General features: G+C 51.1%; 2 long non-coding RNA genes across 5 annotated transcripts; both read left to right on the forward strand.

The window, feature by feature from the left end:
• The first annotated feature begins 390 nt into the window (after positions 1-390).
• LOC104063206 (uncharacterized) lies at positions 391-6,099 on the forward strand. 3 transcript variants are annotated; one of them, XR_008452552.1, is made up of 6 exons: positions 391-553; positions 941-990; positions 1,948-2,175; positions 3,124-3,268; positions 3,532-3,676; positions 3,863-5,713. It is a non-coding gene; the product is annotated as an uncharacterized LOC104063206 (long non-coding RNA). The 3 variants fall into 3 exon arrangements; XR_008452551.1 differs by lacking the exon at positions 391-553 and adding an exon at positions 5,720-6,099 and having other exon boundaries at positions 777-990; positions 3,863-4,024; XR_008452550.1 differs by lacking the exon at positions 391-553 and having other exon boundaries at positions 777-990.
• A 5,298-nt stretch (positions 6,100-11,397) lies between these two features.
• LOC128853795 (uncharacterized) lies at positions 11,398-16,209 on the forward strand. 2 transcript variants are annotated; one of them, XR_008452554.1, is made up of 3 exons: positions 11,398-11,524; positions 12,866-13,015; positions 14,771-16,209. It is a non-coding gene; the product is annotated as an uncharacterized LOC128853795 (long non-coding RNA). The 2 variants fall into 2 exon arrangements; XR_008452553.1 differs by lacking the exon at positions 11,398-11,524 and adding an exon at positions 12,087-12,390.
• Positions 16,210-19,157: the final 2,948 nt, after the last annotated feature.

A 19,157-nucleotide genomic window follows, 5' to 3' on the forward strand; every position in this document is an offset into this window, starting at 1 on the left:
TTGTGTCTCTCCCCCCATCAGAGTTTGTGTCTCTCCCCCCATCAGGGTCTGTGTCTCTCCCCTATCAGGGTCTGTGTCTCTCTCCCCATCAGGGTCTGTGTCTCTCCCCCCATCAGGGTCTGTGTCTCTCCCCCCATCAGGGTTTCTGTCTCTCCCCCCATCAGGGTTTGTGTCTCTCCCCCCATCAGGGTTTGTGTCTCTCCCCCCATCAGGGTCTGTGTCTCTCCCCCCATCAGGGTTTGTGTCTCTCCCCCCATCAGGATTTCTGTCTCTCCCCCCATCAGGGTCTGTTTCTCTCCCCCATCAGGGTTTGTCTCTCCTGCTCTCCCTGCTCCGCCCACCTCCCGCTCGCCCCGCGGGGCCGGTGACGCTTTTCCTGGTCTCTGCCCAGCCCCCGCCGCACCGAGCGGGGCCGGGCCAGGGTCTGCCTCTGCCGCAGCGAAGACCCCATGGGGCCGGGACCGGGCGGGTCATGGCTGGGGCGGCGCGGGGCGAGGCCGGGCTGCGGCGGCAGCTGCAGAGCTCGCAGGAGGCGCGGGAGCGGCGGGGCGAGGTGCGGGGAGAGTCGGGAGGAGGGGAGCGGGGAGCGGGTACCAGGACCGGGGACCGGAGGCGTCCACAGGGACCGAGGGAGCCAGAGGGACCAGAGGGAGCCGCAGGGATCCGGAGCTGCGGGAGAGATCGGAGGGGCGCACTGAGTGGTGCGGGACAAAAAGATCCGGAGGAATCCCGAGGGATGTGGGAGAGCCCGGGAGCGGGGCGCGGGGCTGGGGGAGAACAGGGGAGTCCAAAGGGGTCCGGGGCTGGGGAGGACCCGGGAGGGAGCGGGGCTGTGCAGGGAGAGCGGCCGGGGCTCCCAGTCTGTTCAGCCGGGAGAGAGGAGGCCGAGGGAGAATCGCAGAGGGATGAACAGAACCATCAGTTCAGCCTGTGGCGCCAGGTGCTGACCGTCATCCACCGCTTCCTGGAGATGAAGACGGCCACTGACCGGTGCGTAGGCGTTGAGGCTGGACCTCTTGCAAACTGAAACGTAGCTCTCCTTCACAGCCACCTTTTGAGCTTGATGTTCCTTTAGTTGTGGCTGAAGGTCTAATTTCTCCTTTGGTAGCCTGGGGCGATGCTGTTCAGCGCACTTTAGACTCTTTTCAGAATTGCTTTGTTCAACGCTGGTTTCGGCTAAACGTGAGGGTCTGGGGCTGTGGGCAGGGAGAGGCCCTGAACCGGTGATTGATGTTTGGGCTCCTTCACACAGGTCCAGGCCCGTGTGGACACACTGGAAGAGACCCACGAAGCTGTGCATGTGGCAGGCAGAGAAGTCTCTTTAATAGAATGATTAAAGTCTGCCTTAAATATCACTGGGTTTCTTTTCCTACACCTCCTTATGGAAAGATCATTCATGAATATTTCTATAATTTTTTTCTTCTTTCCATCTCAAGGTTATTCTGGTCAGTTCCTATCTGCTTCTCTCTGTACCAACATCACTGAGAGAAAGAACAGCTTCTCTACCCTGTTACTGCTTTTCTCCAACTGATTGTGCTCAGTTTGATACCTCTTTATAGGACTGTTTTCTTGTTCTTGGGGTCTGGGGTGTCCTGCACAAACAGAAATAGTCTCGCTGTTATAGTGCATTGTTCTGTTGTCAGCATGCAATTCAAATGCTGGGTTGCTGTCAGCCATTTATCGCATTTGATTATGAGCCTTCTTTAATACAAAGAATAACTTGAGGTACTGTTTACTTTTTGTATTATTGTGCTTTTCTGTTACAACATTCTAGGCTTAATGTTACTGTCCAGCATGTCTTGATCCCAGTGTCAGATCAATGATTCGTCACTGAGAAGATGTCATCTTTCCTGCCAGCTTTACTCTTGCACCGTTGCGTGCTCCAGAAGCAAGGCAGCTGCTAAAGACGGAGGTGTGAACATCAGCTCTTTCTTTCCTCTCCTCCAGAGATTTGTCAGAGCTGAAGGCAGAACAGATGAGGATTTTTGGGTCTGTATTTGTGCACTGCTCCTGCCTGAACCGTGCTGTGCAGCTCTGGGAGCCCCTCGCTCTGGGGAGACACGTCCTGAAGGAAGAGGCCCAGCAGCAGGCAGGACAGGAAAGAAGCCAGAAGGCTCAGGAGCTGATGAGCTTAGAAGTGAAGGAGGACCTGGAGGAGTAGGAGCTTCAAGACAGGTAAAGGTGTTTTAAACCTTGCTGTTAACAACATTATCTTTTGTGGCTGCTTCTCGGATTCCTAGTTGGGCTGTGTTCATGTTTGAAACTCCCGCTCTGCACAGCCTTCTGTCTGTCCCTGATCAGACTGTTGCCTTCAAGAGAAAACCCGTCTGAGTGGCAGAAGCTGTGCTGAGTAAGACAAGGTGGAGAAGAGATCACATGTTAGAGTGTCTTTGCCATTGAGCGCTTTGTGGTGAGAAACTGAGACCAGTCCAAAGAGAGCTCTGTCTCTTGTTCAGCCCTTTTGCCACGCAGGGCTGTGCTGAAGGAGCTGGGAGGAATTTGCCCAGGTCACTCATAAGGACGCCTCTGTCCTGTCAGTTGCCAAAATCCCAGATCAGTGGGGTTTGAAGGGCTCTCTGGAGCTCCCCCAGTCCTCAGCTGCTTTGAGCTGAAGACTGGGCTGGAGGCCTCCTGGGGACCCTGCTGGCCTGAATCATCCTGTGATTACTGCAGTGGAATTCATACGTATCTCCTCCCCACACAGATCGCAGGCCCGTTCTTTGTTTCCCTGCTGAGGGCAAGAGTGACTGTGGGAATATAGATCTGGGGTTAAAAAGTCTGTTTGACTCAAAGAAGAACTTTGGGAAGTCTTGTGTCCAGTATGTGAAAAGGGAGAGAGAACTACCAGGCAGGAAGCTGCTCTTCTGAGAGTTCCTCAACTTTCTGGAAACATTCTGTGATTTCTGGAAGTTTGTTTTCCTCTCTCAATGAGGAATGCTTCACCTCTATCAATGATGAAGGGTGGTGGAGCTCAGGCAGGGAATTCCAGTGTTCTTTAGGTGTCAACAGAAAGCTGTTGGAAATCATTCCAGCGACCTTTTCAGGGACATAGTCTGTACTCATGGCTTTGGAAAGGAGGAAGCTTTTACATGAAGGACTTGTTTGTCGTTCCCCTTCTTGTAGCCTGAAGGACGTAGGTGCGCTTGAAGGACAGTGTTCCTTATTATAGAGCGAGTTGGTAGCTGCGAGAGAAGCGCTGGGGGAGCTGCACCTATGGAAGGATCTGCTGTATCAAGAGAAACACAAGCTGACCATGGCCCTGGAGAAGGTATGGCCTCTGCATTCCTAGGCAGCAGTTGTGGGAGAGGGACTTGTGACAGCAAGGCCACCGCAGATGCTGTTTCTGGCAGCAGGAGACAGGGAAAATGTTCTCCGTCTTGGCAAATTGGAGTACGCAGGCTCTTTGAGGTAGTTGGTACCCACGTGCATCTGGGGGACACTGACCTGGGGGGAAGTCAGAGGCACATGGGGGATGTGGGGTCACTGCATGGAGTAAGGGATTTCCCTGCCCTGGTTCTTTTGTCTCTGCAGGCGGAGCAGTTGGTGACAGAGCTGACAGACTCAGAATAGGCTGAATGGTGAGATAGCTGATCTACGTGCTGCAAAAGCCAACCTGAGCAGCATCAATGAAGCTCTTGCACTGGATAAAGTGCAGCTGAACAAGCTTCTGGTGCAGGTGAGCTGAGCTGCCAAAGGTTTTGCCAGATGTTCCTCTCCTGCTGCTGCTTCTTTTCCGAGCTCTTGCCTTCCAATAGTGGGACTGACTGGATATAGAAACATTCCTTTCTCTGTCCAAGCCAAACCTCTTTCTTCCTAGTAAATCTGACTGCGTTTTATGTCCTCTGTGCTTGTGTGATTGTAGCTGGAGGAAGAGAATGAAGTTCTGTCGGAGATGGTGGATAAGATGGAGAGAGGAAAGGAGAAGGTGCGCTTGTGTGAAAGAAAAAATGAAGAGGTCTGTGCAGAGGAAGCCCACCTGGAGGAGCTGCTGAAGAACACAGAGGAGCAAGAGGAGGGACTGCAGGTAGGGCTGATGGGAGTGGTAGAGAAGAAGGAAGAAAGCCAAGAGAAACTCCACTATGTGAGTCCCAAATCCTAGTGCTTCTGGGTGGGTGTTTGTCTGCTGGGCTCAGTGGAGCTGGGCTGTTGGGTTCAGCGTGGTTTGGTCAAGGGAGCAGCTGGTAGTGCTGGAGGGCAGAAGGCTTTGTTTGCTGCTTGTGGGAAAGGTGTCGATGGTTTGCCTGGTTGTTGTGCAGTTCTCTGAGTTGTCCTCTGCTTCTACAGGTGCTTTGAATGCAGCTGTCTGTGTTGGCCTCTGTTTTGGCTCTTGACAAGCAGCAGAGAGTTGATTGTGTTGTCTGTGAGTCTGAGTGGGACTCCTGTCTCGCATGGGGTAAAAGAAGCAAACTGGGTAGCTCTGAATCCTTTTTCTGAGGCAAAGGACACAGTTGCATTTTTCTATTTGTGCTTTGTATTGTGAGGTCTGAAACTTCCAAAACTCCCAGAAGGCCAACAGCCTCCTGGCTTATTTCTGCCATGGGGTGGCCAGCAGGTGCATGGAAGGGATTGTCCCGCTGGGCTCTGTGCTGGTGAGGCTGCACCTTGAGTCCTGGGTTCGGTTTTGGGCCCCTCACTCCAGGAAAGACATTGTTTAGTGGTGGAGTTGGCAGTGTTGGGTTAAGGGCTAGATTCAATAGTCTTAAAGGTCTTTTCCGACCTGAACGATTCTGTGGCTCTCTGAGCTGTTAAAGCCTCTACAGTCTTTGAGGAAGAAGATGGGTAAAAAGGGCGTCAACCATTTCAACCGATTTTGGTGCCCTGCAAAAGAGCTTGGGCGTATCATGGCCCTGGAGGAGAGGAGGGAGTTTGTCACCATGGAAATGTCAGTTTCGCCATGTACGGTCTTGAGTATTATGGGATAGCTTTGAGAGGATTGTTTGTTTCTGATGGTCTGTTCTCTGCCAGAGAGGCTGAGTTTTGGAAGGCCTGGAGTGTTTGGCAAATAGGCAGCAGAGGTTTGTGTTGAAGCACAAAAGTGAAAAGCCTTGGTTAATCTTCAGGCTTGAAGGCCGGCGAGGTGTTCACCAGGTGGTGCCTCGGACCCCTTCTTTGTGTGAGAGAAGTGAACAGTGCTGTGACATGAGGTGCTGAACCGAGTCTGCTGTCTCTTTGGCCACAGCAGCCAGGCTTCCACAAATCCCTGAATGCTGCTGCTCCCAGAGGGGCTGTTCCCTGCCAGGCATCACCCCATGGCATCCAATGCCTCGACACCGCAGGAGGGGACACTTGGATCTTGGATTTCCTAGCAGAGAAACCCTGTGTATTTTCAGTTTCTTCAGTGGGCAAAGTTGCTTCTGCTGAGGCTTTCCTGAAAATTTGCAGCCCTGGAATAGATTCTGATGGGATTTCAGTTGGTGAGGGGGCACGTGTGGAAAAGGTGGTGGTTTTTCCTGACAGCCCTTGCTTGGGGTGCGTGCGTTTGTGCTGGGGGAGCCTTCTGCTGGCACCCAGAAGGCCCTTCCCCACCCATCTGGGTCAGCAGTGCCGGTGCCTTTTGGCAGCATACTTTTTTGGTGTGCCTTTTTGGTGCATACCTGGCGGAATCTCTTCCCCTTCCAGCCCCAGCCCAGGAGCTCTTTCTCCTCCGGCAGGATCAGCAGCGGCCCTGGCACAGAACTCCAGGGACAAGACTCTCACTGCCCGCTGTCCCCGCTCGCAGGTGTCCCGACAGCAGGAGTCGTTGAGCCACGGGCTGGAGGAGCTGCGCCAGGAGCCCTCTCGCCAGGCGCATGCCCTGGCTAGGGTGTCCACGGAGAAGGAGTTGGTGCTGCAGGAGAAGGCTGCCCTCGAGGTGCACTGGCAGCCACAGAGCGGGACAGACAAGGCCTTTCCGAGCAGCTGGAGAGGCCAGGTAAGGCAGGGAGGAGACCTGAGACAGGACATGATGGAATATCTGTGATGATAGAGGTGGTGAGCGTTGCCTGAGGAGTTATTGCATCCTGCCTGCTTTGCAGGTTTTCCATGGACAGAAAATGGACGAATATGGAAAATGGAAAGAGTATCCCCTGATGTGACTGTTATTTTTGTGAGAGCTAAAGCTGAAAACTGTGCTGAGCCTGGGCTCATGGTTATCCCCTTGCCTGTTGCTGAGGGAAGCCCAAAGCAAGCCAGACCTTGACTAGAATGTGAAGTTTCTCCAGTTTTGGTATCTTGTTTGTGCTTTTGGACACGGATCTTTGCTTACCGAGGAGTTTGGCTTTAGGCCTTCGCAACTGAGGCTATTCTGTACGGATGCTGTGACTAGGACATGGCTCTTTAGGCTGAAGTTAGAGGCCCGTGCTAAGACTCTGGAAGGTTTCTGTTCCAGGGTAGCTCCTGTTCGTGCAGCGCAGGAGCCAGTGTGGTTTGCATCATCATCAGAGAAACCTCTTTGGAATTCTCGTCAGGCTTTGGGTCCTGGACTCGTTACCATGTTCTTCAGAGACAGACATCATGGGCAGTTACGCAGGGAAGGAACAAGATTCTGTCCTTCTGCTCTTTCAGGTTTCTAAGATCAAATGTGATAAGTTCTGTTTTCCAAAAAACAAGAAACCAAAAAAGCACAAAAGGTTCAAGGTATTTGTCCTCACTTGGGGGTTCTAGAAGAGCGCAGAACTTGCAGAGCTCTACAACTGATAGTTTAGAGATTGTTTGTCATGCTCCGTAACTGCACACTTCCCCACCGCAGAGTGTGGTGTTAGCAAGGCTGCAAATACCATTTTGAGTCGGTGTGTTTCCCGAGAGCTGCTGCTGCTTCTGAGCTCCAGCTTCTCTTATCTGATCCGGCTGAATTCAGTTTGATCCGTTCTTGGGTTCTTATTGAATTATTTAACGTTCGGCACCTTTGTTTAATTTTTTTTGCAAAGGGTTGTCAGTTCTGAAGAACCTTTGGAACAGATAACAAAAACCCACGATGGTTCTTGCCAGATATTGCTCTCCAGAGCTTTTATTGCCACTTTGGGCCCTCCCTTTTCTGTTCTGTTTTGGAGACTGACTTTGATTTGTGCTTAAAGCGGAGCGTGTTTCCTTTGGGCTGCCAGAGCCTGCTGCCATCAGAAATAGGTGCTTGTTCTCCTTGAAGATCATCCTCATTGTCCATGGAAGTGTGCTCAGGGTTTTATTGTTGCCCCTCACAGGTCCTGTTGCCCTGAAGAACGTTGTCCCGGGAGGCAGCACTGTGCGCTGTGGGAACCTGGCCCACAGGGCGCTGTGTTTAGAGCAGAGGGAACTGCAGCTCCTGCTCCCAGAATCCTGTCTGGTTGAAGCCTGGGGATGAAGGTTTACCTGGCAGGGGTTCATCTTCCATTGTAGAGGGGCGAGTTGGTTGGGTGCTGGCTCCTTAGCAACGCCTGAGAAAGCAGCAAGTTTCCTCTTGCGCTCCCAGCAGTTTAAACTGAATGGTCCTTTTCTCTGTTTCCAGTTCAGATAAAATCTAGTCCAGATTTCTTAGCAATGCTGCTCAAGCACGAGATTTTATTGCGCCATCTGATATATTTCTTCATCCCTTTGAAATACAGAGAGTCTGGAAAATTACCTGCCTATCCCATCCCTGCATTATGAACAGCGAGTTCGGAAGCGCGAGTTACCAGGGAAATGCTCTTCTTCTATGCCCCTGCAGAGCGCTTGGAAGAATGAGGAGAGAGGGCTGTGAGCGGAGCATGGGCTCTTGCTGACACAGCCTTTGTGGGCGCAGCTCCCTGTGTGTCCTTCATCAGAGGAGCAGATTTGGCTCTTGAGACCAAACTGGCTGGCCGTGTGTTCTGCTGGGCGTAAGGGGAGCCTGGACATTCCCTGGAGGGACCTGCGTTGCTGTTTGAAAGGGTAGAAATCTTTTTCTGTCACAGATTTCCATGTACCCTATTTTCTGTACAGAAGTGTAGGGATCTTGAGCGACTTCTTCGCAGACAAACTGCCTGTGGGCATCAGGAGCAAGAACCTAATTTCTCTCTATGTTCACAACTTGTAGGTCAGGGAGGGGGAGCCTGGAATCGGTCCTGTTTGAGGCTCAGCAGCACTTATTTCAGCTGGAGACTGGCAGGAGTCAGCTTGAAGTCCAACTTCATGCAGTCAGGCAGGCCAAGGACGTGTTGCAGAGTGAGAGCTTCATGTGCTTGTTCCTGGTGATCCCTGTGCCTAGGGAAGATGGTGTAGAAATAGCTGTCTGTCCGCAATGCTTTGAGGAGTGATGGAGCTGGAGCGAGATCTCTCCTGCACTGCAATTTCAGTGTCCTCAGGTCAGTAAATTCAGAACCATTGTCGTGTAGACTCTAATCTTGTCCTTTGTGGTGTTTGCAGGGGAAGTTGAAGTGAAGTGCCTCCAGTCTCTCAGGAAACTGGTCTCAAAGAGGAACTGAACAAGCTCCAGAAGGACCTGGTAGGAACCAGTTTACTTCTGAATTCCTCAAGCAAGCTGTGTTGGCTGGATTTAGAAGAAGAAAAGCCTGAGTGTGTGAGATGGCAGCGATCATCTGACCCTGGTGGCAAGTTGCTAGGCCATACAGCAGAGCCAGGGGCATGTACTTGCAGGCAGCATGAGCAACAGGGCGAGGGAGGGCATTCTCCTTCTCTACTGTGCTCTGGTGAGAGCTCACCTGGAACCCTGCATCCAGTTCTGGAGTCCTCAGCACAGGAAGGACGTGGATCTGTTAAAGCGAGTCCAGAGGAGGCCACAGAGGTGATCCGAGGGCTGGAGCACCCTCGGATAGATAGATCCGATAGATCGGATAGATGAGAGAGTTAGGGTTGTTCAGCCTGGAGAAGAGGAGGCTCTGGGGAGACCTTAGAGCAGCTTCCCATGCCTAGAGGTGTTCCGGGCCAGCTCGGTGGGACTTTGAGAAACTGAATCCAGCAGGAGGTGTCTCTGCCCATCGCAGGGGAGTTGGAACTGGATGGTCTTTGAGGTCCCTTCCAGCCAAACCATTCTGTGACCCTGTGATTTCTCTTCTACTGCAGCCCTGAAAGCAAAGAGCCTGGTCAGCTCCAGCTTTCAGCAACAGGAAAGATAGGTTTGCAGCCGAAGTATAGCTGGGCAGAAAATCAGAAATCAGTGGCTGAATGAATGTGATCTTGAGACAGAAAGATGGAAAACCTGTACCTGGTGGCAGGTCCCCGTAACTCGCTCTCCGTTTGTGTTTACAGAACGTCACGGAAAAGCTCCAGGCAGAGCTGTGGGAGAGTCAAAGTCAGATCAAGGCAGTGGAGGACAGGCACAAGCAAGAAATGCAAGCCATCAAAGAGGATATGAATGGTCCTCCTTCAGCAGAGGGATGCTCTACATAACAAGGTGACTGGAACCGCAACAGATCCTCCAGCCATCCACCAGGTGGTCTCTGCCCTTCCTGCCTTTCTGTTGCAGAGGCAGGCTGATGGGCTCCGACTGCCCGCAAAGTGTGGTCTCCATCTGGGCTGGGCTGGAGGAGACTTTACTGGTCAGCTGAACCTCAGCTGCTGCCCTGGACAGATGGGCCAGTCCTTTTGCCTGATGGCCAGCAATCATCAGAATGGATTCCTGCTGGCCCTCTCCCCTGCCAGCCTTGCCTTCTAAGGTGTTCTTTTTCAGATCTGAAACTCTCAGCCTGTCCTCAGGATGGGAGGTGCTTGCATGGATGTGGTGATCCTACATGGGTTTTTAACAAGTCAGCCGTCTCCATTGTCAATCTGGTCCTGTCACTACAGGGTTGAAATGTCTTTCCTTTTCCTCCCAAGGATATGATACAGCTGACAGGGACAATACTTACAGTATTTGACTGCTTTGTTATGTTTTGCCTTGAGGTGGAAGAGTTGACGTCCTCGGCTAGCAGCCTCAAAGAGGCCCAGCAAGTGGCTTCCTGCAAAGCCTCAGCGAAGATCCTGTATGAGGCACATGGAGCTGTCAAGGCTGAAGACTGCTGGAGGTTGTGCACCTCCAGAAGATTCCTGGAGGAGAAGAGGAGTCGAATGGGAGGAGGGTAGAACATCAGAACAAGGAGCTGCAAGACGTTCTGCAGTCCTTGAGGAGCAAAGGAGTCAGATGGGAAGAAGTGCAGGTGTCTCAAGCATAGAACGTTCAGGCTTCGTTCGAAGGTCTTTGAGAGTGAAAATGCCAGGTAAGTGGTTAGGCTGTGAGACTCTCCGTTCAGTTTAATAGACTTCCTCCTTCAGCTCTTTGCATATACAGGTGGCTCTGGCAGCATTGCCTAAAAAGCAGTTCTTACCTATCCATGCAGTTACCTTTCATTCTCTTGAGTGTTTTTGTTTCCTTTTTGTTTAATCCTTCAATTACAGTTTTTCTGAAGACAGTGGCTTTCTGGAGTAGTCCTTTGCTTCAAGGAGGTGTTTTTTTATTAGGTCAGCATCTTCAATGTTGTTAAATGAAACTTGCAGGTGTTCCAAAGCTGAAGCTACAGCCAAAGGAGGCAGGACGAGATGGCAGGGTAATGAGCCAGATAGCTCCATCAGCTCCACCTCGGCCCAGGAAACTTTAAACCTTTGGGCTCTGTATTGGTTTTCCATCCTGATACCTTTCTTGGCAGAAACCCATCTCAAACCCATGATTCAAACTAAGCCAGATTCCCATCTGAGGCCCCCAAGAAATGAGAACGTTTCTTATTGCCATCTGTTTTCTTTGTTCCTCCCAAAAACCCCAACGTGTGTCTGGAGAGGCTCGAGCAGGGTCCTCACAGATGTTGATGTTCCCGAGTGTCCAAGGGTTGCCAAGAAGGAAGGGAAAGGATAGGTAGGCTGCTTCTCTTGGTGAGGTTCTGCCAGTCTTCAGCAGTGTCTTCACTGAAGAGGAGAAATGAAAACAGTGCCTCTTGCTTCCCCTGTGAGGAATCCTGGCAGCTTCTGTAAGGATCTGAGGATTTCCTCCAAGCCTTCATCACCTGTTTGGTATTGTCCTTCATTTCTCGAGCTGAGAGTTCTGTGGGCGCTGACAAGCCTTAGGAACTCCCCAAAGATCACCTCGCTGTCTGTCACTGTTGTTTCCCTACCAGAGCATTGCAAGTGAGGGATAGAAAATGTTCTTCATTTATCTACAAACCTCCCCCTTACGGTCTCATCAGCCAAAGGAGAATCTTCTTCCCCAATGTCTTCCTTTCCAGACTTTGTGATGTTTCTGTTCCCACCCCCATCTCACCGTGCACAGGGAGTATTTGGCCAGGAACTTACCCTTCTCCTGTCGAAAGGGCACAAGTTTGGGTGGGCTGCCAGCCTGGCGCAGGGCTGAACAAGCAGTCTCCTTGTTCAGACAAACCTTAGCAGACAAAGCAATTTTCCCTTGGTTGTGGGAGTCCTAAGAGTTTATTGAGAGTTGTACCACGTAGTGATGAGTTGCCTGCTCTCTCTTTCAGACTGACTCAGTCTCTGGAGGAGAAGGAATGAACCTCAGAGCCTGGAAAACAACCTTGCCCAGCACGAGGAGGTGTTTCGGCTGCTTTCTGCTATTGAACAGGCCCAGCTGCAACATTCAAACAACAGAAGAGAAACAGAAGAGCTCAACGAGCAGGTGACCTATGCACTAGCATCTTCTCCTCCAGGGACATGGAGTAACCCATTCAGCTGTAGGCTCCAACTTTTTTCCCCTCCCCAACACTTTAAGCACCCTTCTTTTCTGCTCAGACTGTGCCCATTGAGGTCAAGGGCTGGATCTGCCTCTCTTTTCCCCATTTCTTTCATAGTTTCATGGCATTAAATCTGTAGGAGGAGAAATAGAAGGCTCCTTGGGAGCATCTCAGTGTCTGTTCCAGATTGCTGTCCCCAGAAGGTGTTCCTCCCTCTGTCGGCAACGAAGCTATCTGGTGACACAGAAGGGGTTGTTGCAGTCACTGGAAGGTGCTTCCGTCTCAGCCAGTTCATCTGGCGTTTCGGAGGGTGCAGCACGAAGGATGCCGATTGTCTTCCCTTCTTCTCCCAAGGGTCCCCTGGCAGCCCTGCTCTCCGTGCAGGGATGCTTGATTCTGCTCCCTCACCTTGGCAGCCACCTCCTCTCACCCACACCGCAGAGCTTCATTCCTGAGGCTGGAAAAGCCGGAAAGCCCTCAGCTGGACCATTCCTCTGGGACGGGAACCTTCTTTTGGCCCTTCAGCCTCTGGGTAGCTCTTTCTAGCTTATTTTGCTCCATTTGAATCCGTGGTTTTGCGTCTTCTGTTTCCAGTGTGGTTTTGTTCGAGGAAATTCTCCTTCCTCCCTTGCTGTGCTTGCTGCTCCGCCGCCTCAATCGCAGCGCTGTTTTTGAGGCTCCGTGCGTCTGTGATACAGACACAGGCGCTGGCGGGAAGAAGTGCTGAAGGAGGAGGCTGGCCTGGCCACTCGGGAGATGCAGCGCATAATGTCTCTCCAGCAGGGAGCTCTGATTACCATGCAGAGGAAAGGTGTGACAAATCCCAAAGTGCTTCTTCAAGCATGACACTGACATCTGTTCTTTTCCTCTAACGTCTCTCGAGTCTCCCTGGTCACGCAGGAAATGTAACAGTCAGTCTTCCTTTGGCTGCTCCTTCCTTTTCCTGTAGGACACTGATCTGACTCTTGCCTACCAGCTCTGTTCTTGTTCCATCGATGTTGTTTCTGCCTGCTCCTAACACTGTGGGGGATGTGCTGCCTTGCCCTTAGCCCTGGCCTTTCAACAAGCAGAAGAGCAAACTGTATTCTGTTCCTCTCATGAACCTCACCACGTTTTTTTCTTTCCTCTTTTCTCTGCCTGGAAATTTCTTTCTTTGTGTCTCTGTTGGCTTTGGGCCTGGAAGACACAAGCAGGCAGATAAGAAAATGATGTTTTCTCTGCAGGGATGCGTATCAGCTTTGGTTTTGCTTTGCTTTTCACCTTCTCCTTCATCTTTCCTACTGCAGAGACACAGATGGTGGAAGGCAAGAACTCTCTCCAAGTTGCCCTGCAGGAAGAGCCTGCTGCTCTAAAGGTGGAGGCTTGGACTCTACAGCAAGAGGTGGCATCTTTGGAAAGGGAGCTCAGAGTCTGAGAAACAGAGAAAGGATGTCGTGGTGAGGCTGGGCAGATGCTAGTGAAGGGCCATTTCTTAGTATATTCTGGCCTTGTGTTAATAATTTTGAGGAGCAACTTTTCCAGTGGAGAGCTGGTTCTGTGTGGGGTTGCACAGGTTCACCCAAATCGGAGAGGAGATGGGGTACACAAGTGCTGACCAAGTATCTCTCATTTTCCCCTTCCTTCCGCTCTTGATTCCTTTGTTAGCCCAGGACCTTTGCTTTCCTGCCAGGCCATGGAGCTGAGTTAGCAGGTCCTCACCTGAGTGAGAGAGGACAGTCCACAAAGGAGAGGTTGCTGAGGTGACCAGTGTCACCGACTGTGTGGAGAGACCACAGACAACACAAAAAGAAAAATATATTATTGATGCCAGTGCTTGGGGTTCGGATTAACATTTGCAATTGTGTTCTTCTGAACGCAAGTAGGCCAAGATGCCGTAGCCACATAAAACTCAGTTATGACTCAGGGTGGTTATTTTCCTCAATTCTGAGGGTTCTGCCCTTGAAGCTTAAGTCAAAGTAATTTTCAAACTTGTCTTATTGACATTGCGTGGTTTGGGCAATAGAATCATAGAATCACTAGGTTGGAAATCGACCCACTGGATCATCAAGTCCAACCATTCCTAACAATCCCAATAGTTTGTGTTCCAGATCCATATTAGATTTCTAAAGATTTGGCTCTGGAAAAGGGCTGAGAAGACAAAAGTCTGCTGATAAGAGAAACTGCTCCACGTTGCCCGCCTGAGAGCAGACAGTGAGGAGCAAATAGAGAAATGTGCGACGTAAAACTGCTGATCCACCTAATTATGCATGGGAAACCTAGTCCTGATTTCAAACACAGAGTGACAGGTGGTGATCCGAGGGTTATGCCCTCAAGAGGGGCAGTGGGATTCTAGAGGATGGTGCCAGGAAAATCCTATGAGGTGGAGGTCAACTCTCTTTGCTTCCTAATAGAGAGAACATTGTCGTGCCCCCACCTAAACCCTGCTTAGCCTGGACTTCAACTCCAGGCTGCCGGTCTGGCAGCTACTTCCCAGAAGAACCCACTAGAGCTAGAAGAGGTTCAGAGAAGGGCAAAAGGAAAGGTGTGTCAGGCTGGGCGAGCTGGGAAAGACGCAGCCTAAAGGGTGGCGCAGGAAGGGTCTACACCACCCCGAGAAGCAGGGAGATACGAGGGAGCAATTGTTCCCTCTCTTCTGCAAGAGCTGAACAAGCGCCGCTAATGAAGCCAGAGCCTCACTGGGAGCAACTGCCCAGAGTGGTAAAGGTGCAGCAGTGCAGCCCCGTGGAGCTCCTTGACAAAGGGTGCTGTGAGCACAGCAGGTGAGACGGCGTCAGGAGGAGACTGAGAATTTCTCCCGAGCGCTGGCGTTGAGGAGATATCAGGTAAGTCTGCCCCAGTCGTAGGCTTCCTACCCTGGGAATGTCCTTACAGGCACCTGTGACGCACAGGGCACCAGCCGGGGCGTTGCAGCCGGTGCAGCTGAGCTGACTGGGATTGACGTTTTCCTACTTCGTTTACAATGCCCTGCAGAAAAGGGTTATGGACAGGGCTGATAAATACAGTGCAGCTCTTGCATCTCTTTGAGTGTCAGTAGAAAATACACATTGAACAGGAAAACCAAGTGAATATTTTGGGTTTTGCTACTAAAAGCTCAGACTTCAGCCCTTGGTGCCACTGGAGCAGCAGTTCAATCCTAGTGTGAAACCCAAATGTATATGGAATGATTGGCTCTCCTCCTCCCTATTTTGCAGCACGAACAGGACAGCCTGGAAGCACTGAAGAAAAGCTGCTTGGTGAGATAAACCTTCTTCAGGAATCACTCACAGCCTCTGAAACTCAAGCAGATGCAGCGACAGATAGGAATCGCTACCTCAAACAAGAACTGCAGACCACACTGTCTGTCTTAAAAGTTAAAAGTGAGGAAGTGGAAACACAGTGGGAGAAGCTCCAGAAAGAGGCAGCAGAAGCAAAAGCTTTGCAGGAGACCCTCACTCACGTGACTGCTGTCCTGTCAGACAGAGAGGGAGAAATGATGTTGTACCAGCAACAGATGAAACACACTGGAAAACTGCATCAAAGCACTCTTGATCAGGCTCTTAAAGACATAAGAGAGAAAAACCAGGTGACAGAATCCCAGCAAGAACAGATACAGGAGCTGGAGAAGGAGCGAGAAACACAAAGGACAGTTATGAGCAGGATGAGCAAAGAGCTGGAGGAGAGGGACCAGGAGATCAAATTCCTGGAGGAGAAAATAACAGATCTGGAAACAGCACGGTGCCTCACAAGTGAGAAACCTGCTCGTGGATCTTGATCGAATGAAAGGAGACTTGAAGGAGGAAAAACACGGGCTTGTGTCTCTGAGCCAGCAGATCCAAGAACTGGGAAAGTAGAGAGAAGAGGTGCAATTTCTGCACGCAAGCCTCGAACACCTGAGAGCAGCTTCTTAAGGACAGAGAGAGTGAGTGTGATTCTCAAAGGGATCAGATAAGATTCTTCCAGCAGTACAAAGAGTAGCAAGAGGCGCCTGCAAGAGCTTCACGGTGAAGTAGGAAAAATGTCCCTTTATCTATAAAAGACAAAGAGCTTGAGTGGCAACAAAAGCAAATCCAGGAAGCCGGAGAAGCCATGGAAAACAGCTAAGGAGTGTCCGTGACCAGCTGGAGCGGGAGCTTAGAAGCCCTTAAAAGAAAAGGACAGACTCCTTGACATCCAAGAGCAACAAAGAAGGAGCCATGAGGAAAAAACAGAAGAGCAGATGAATGCCTTACAGAGAAACTTAGAATGCATTGAGGTGATGCTGGAAGAAAAGGATTTCATGATTGAATCACAGAAGGGAGTGATTGAAGTCTTCCAGAAACAAGAACAAGAACAGCAAAGAAGAATCCTGCAGCGTCTTCAAGTGGCACTAAAAGGAACGAGAGCAAGAAATTGTATTCCCTCCGAAAGGAACTTGAGGTATGCAAGGAAAGGAAGAACTGCACGAAGCTGAGCAGACAAATCTTCAGGCAACAAAGGCTGAGTCTGGAAGAAAGAGAAACAAAGATCAGGGTTCTGGAGGAGGCGCTCTCTAAGCTTCAACAGCAAAAGGAGGAGACAGTGATGCAGACCAAAGCCCTACTGCAAAAACTAGAAGATGCTGAGTCTTCGCTAGAAGCTAGAGGTCAAGAGATGGTGTCCTTGCAAAAGCGTGTCCAGGCCTTCAAGAGCAAGAAGGCATTAGAAGGCAAGCGTGTACTTGATCTTCTGAAGCAGAATGACAGCAAAGTCCAATGGGAAGAGAAGGCACAAGCCCTGACTCTTGCCCTTACCAAGAGTGAAATGGCCAATAGGACTCTGAGGGAAGAAGTAGCTGTCCTGCGGTGCAGGGTTCAGAGAGGGACAAGGAAGAGTTTTCACCTTCAGGTAGGCACTGGAACTGATCCTCAGTCAACTAAAATCATAGAATCACAGAATGGTTTGTGCTGGAAGGGGCCTTAAAGCATATCCAGTCCCACCCCCACCCCGCCATGGGCAGGGGTGCCTGCCACTGGGTTGCTCCAAGCCCCAATCCAGCCTGGCCTGGAACACCTCCAGGGATGGGGCAGCCACCACTGCTCTGGGCAACCTGGGGCCAGGGCCTCCCAAACCCTCACAGGAAAACATTTCTTCCTGAGATCTCGTCTCAGTCTCCCTCTTTCAGCTTAAAACTGTTTCCCCCTCGTCCTGTCCCTGGACCTCCTGATCCAGAGCCCCTCCCCAGCTTTCCTGGAGCCCCCAGTTAATTAAATCAACTCAGAAGCTGGGGATGGGTGACTGGTTCTGTCCTAGAGAAGAACACTCATGGAAGAGACTCTGTTGTTTTGTCCTGTGGAAGGCCAAGCAGAAGGGAAAAGGGGATTTAGCACTGTCTGTTCCCGAGTCCTTTCACTCTCCGTGATGTGTTGATTCTGCCCTCCTGATCTTTCTGTAGCAACCAGCTCAGTCGCCTCTCTGCATCCCCTCAGGCTCGTGCAGAACATCGAGCAGCTCTCCTGGCTCTTGGAGAAGAGAGTGCTGTCACAGCAGCTGGAGTGTCTGCAGCGAACAGTCACAAGGCTGGAAGATGAGAAGACGGAGCTGAAGCACCACAATGCTGAGCTGAGGAGGACTCTTGAGGCAGGTAAAACAGGCTGTCACTGCCTCTGCAAAGCCTCACGTGCTCTGGACCACAACACATCTCCACAGCCAGCACTATAGAGTCCTCCTGCTTGTTGCTTTCCCTCTCCTTGTTTGGGGGCAGGTTTCTCTGACCCTTTCTCCTCCTGATCGTGCAGATGGAACATGAACGGAGGACACTGAAGAGATATTTCAGGCATCAGTCACTGCCAGATGCCTCTGGATTTTCTGTCTCCAACTCTGAGCAGCAGAAGATGCCCCCTTCCAGACAGGTGAGAACGCAATCTCATGTGGTGGGAGGAGGCTTCTGGCCGTACAGAGGAGCGATGGCAAATCCCCATGCAGCAGCCCCCTCCAGCGCAGGCCTCATAGAAGCTGAATATAAACCATGGTCCTGGCCAGGCTGGAGACTCAAACCAAGACCGTGCAGGAGCTCTGCTCCATGCACAGCCCTCGGCTGGCTGGTTAGGGCACCCCCTGGGTCTGGGGAACAGCGGGACTGGGACTGGGTCTCCCACCTGCTGGGAGGTGGTCTTGGCAGCTGCCGGCCGCTGTCCCGCTCCCCACTCCGCATTACCTGCACAGGCGCAGGAGGGTGGAGCTATGGCTGAGCCGGGCAGCGCGGGGCTGTCTGAGCTTGGCCTTTTGCCTCTTGCAGGTGTCCCTTCTGCAGACGCAGGTGGTGCAGGAGCAGGAACTCAAGCAGGGCTGCGCTGAGTGCTGGGTTGTCTTCTCTGACAGCCTGTATCCAATAAGGGCCTCAGATCCCATATCCCCACGTTCCTGAATCCTGTTCCGGAATCAGCCTGTGCCTCCAGCGGGTCCAGCCTGGGAGCTTTCCCCATGCCTGCACTGGAGAGACAGTCATCGAGGGGGGGTTGACTTTGTATCTTTGTACATGTGTTATTTTCTTTGTAATATTGCTTTAATACCTATTCTTTTTGTAATATAGTCAATATTTTATAACATACTATTATGTCTACATACTGTAAACATAAATGTTGTATGGTTTATAACCTATTATTTAATAATGTTTGATTCATAAATATTATTAAATGTAATTCATTAACTTTATTTATATTATTTTCTTGTATTTATTTAATATTACATAATAGTATTCAATATTATTTAAATGAATGCATTATAATATTATTTTTAATAAATGCCTTTATTTCCTTTGGAAATGAAGCAATAGGAGTAAAGCTGATTTAGTTATTGTTTCCAACCAACAAGTGTCTCTCTCTCATTTTCCTTTCCCCTTTCCGAGGGGGGGCGGTGGGATTGGGACACAACTGCCCGTGTTTGGTGCCAAGCTGGAGGGGGCTGAGCCGTGACAGCCTGGAGAAGCAGATGGACCTGAAGAGCAGAGAGAATGCCTGCCTTTTCCAAAGTGCTCTCTCAGAGCAGCCTGGTCAGGCCCCACACAGCCCCTCTGGGCTGTTCTGGCACTTTCTGTGCTGAGGCAGAGACTTTTGTCTGCTTTTCATTTTCAAAGGAATTCTTTCTCCAAAGCCCTGCACAGAAATCTCCTCACAATGGTGTCCTGCTGCTCCCTGCTTTCTCCAGCAGCTGCTTCATGTCCCGATGTAAGAAGCCTTGAGTTGTGAAGGCCCCCACGCCGCACTCCTTGGTAAGTAAGATCTGTGTCCAATGCACAGAACAAGAAAGCAAAACCAGAGAGAAACTTCATGTTTCAGTCCAGGTCTGGTGTGGTCTGATGATTGCTTAGTTCAGAGCCGAGCTGGCTTGCTTCGGGCCTCCCACTTCAATGGCTGCCAGTGGCACCGCGAGGGCAGCCTTCTCCTGCAGCACCAACTCCTTCTCCGTGGACACCCCGGCCAGGGCTTGCACCTGGCGAGAGGGCCTCCTGGCGCAGCTCCTCCAGCCCATGGCTCAATGAGTCCTGCTGCCGGGACACCTGTGAGTGGGACAGTGGGCAGTAAGAGTCCTGTCCCTGGAGTTCTGTGCCAGGGCCCGCTGCTGACCCTGCCGGAGGAGAAAGAG

This window comes from Cuculus canorus, chromosome 16 (assembly GCF_017976375.1).
Source record: "Cuculus canorus isolate bCucCan1 chromosome 16, bCucCan1.pri, whole genome shotgun sequence".
Classification (NCBI taxonomy): domain Eukaryota; kingdom Metazoa; phylum Chordata; class Aves; order Cuculiformes; family Cuculidae; genus Cuculus; species Cuculus canorus.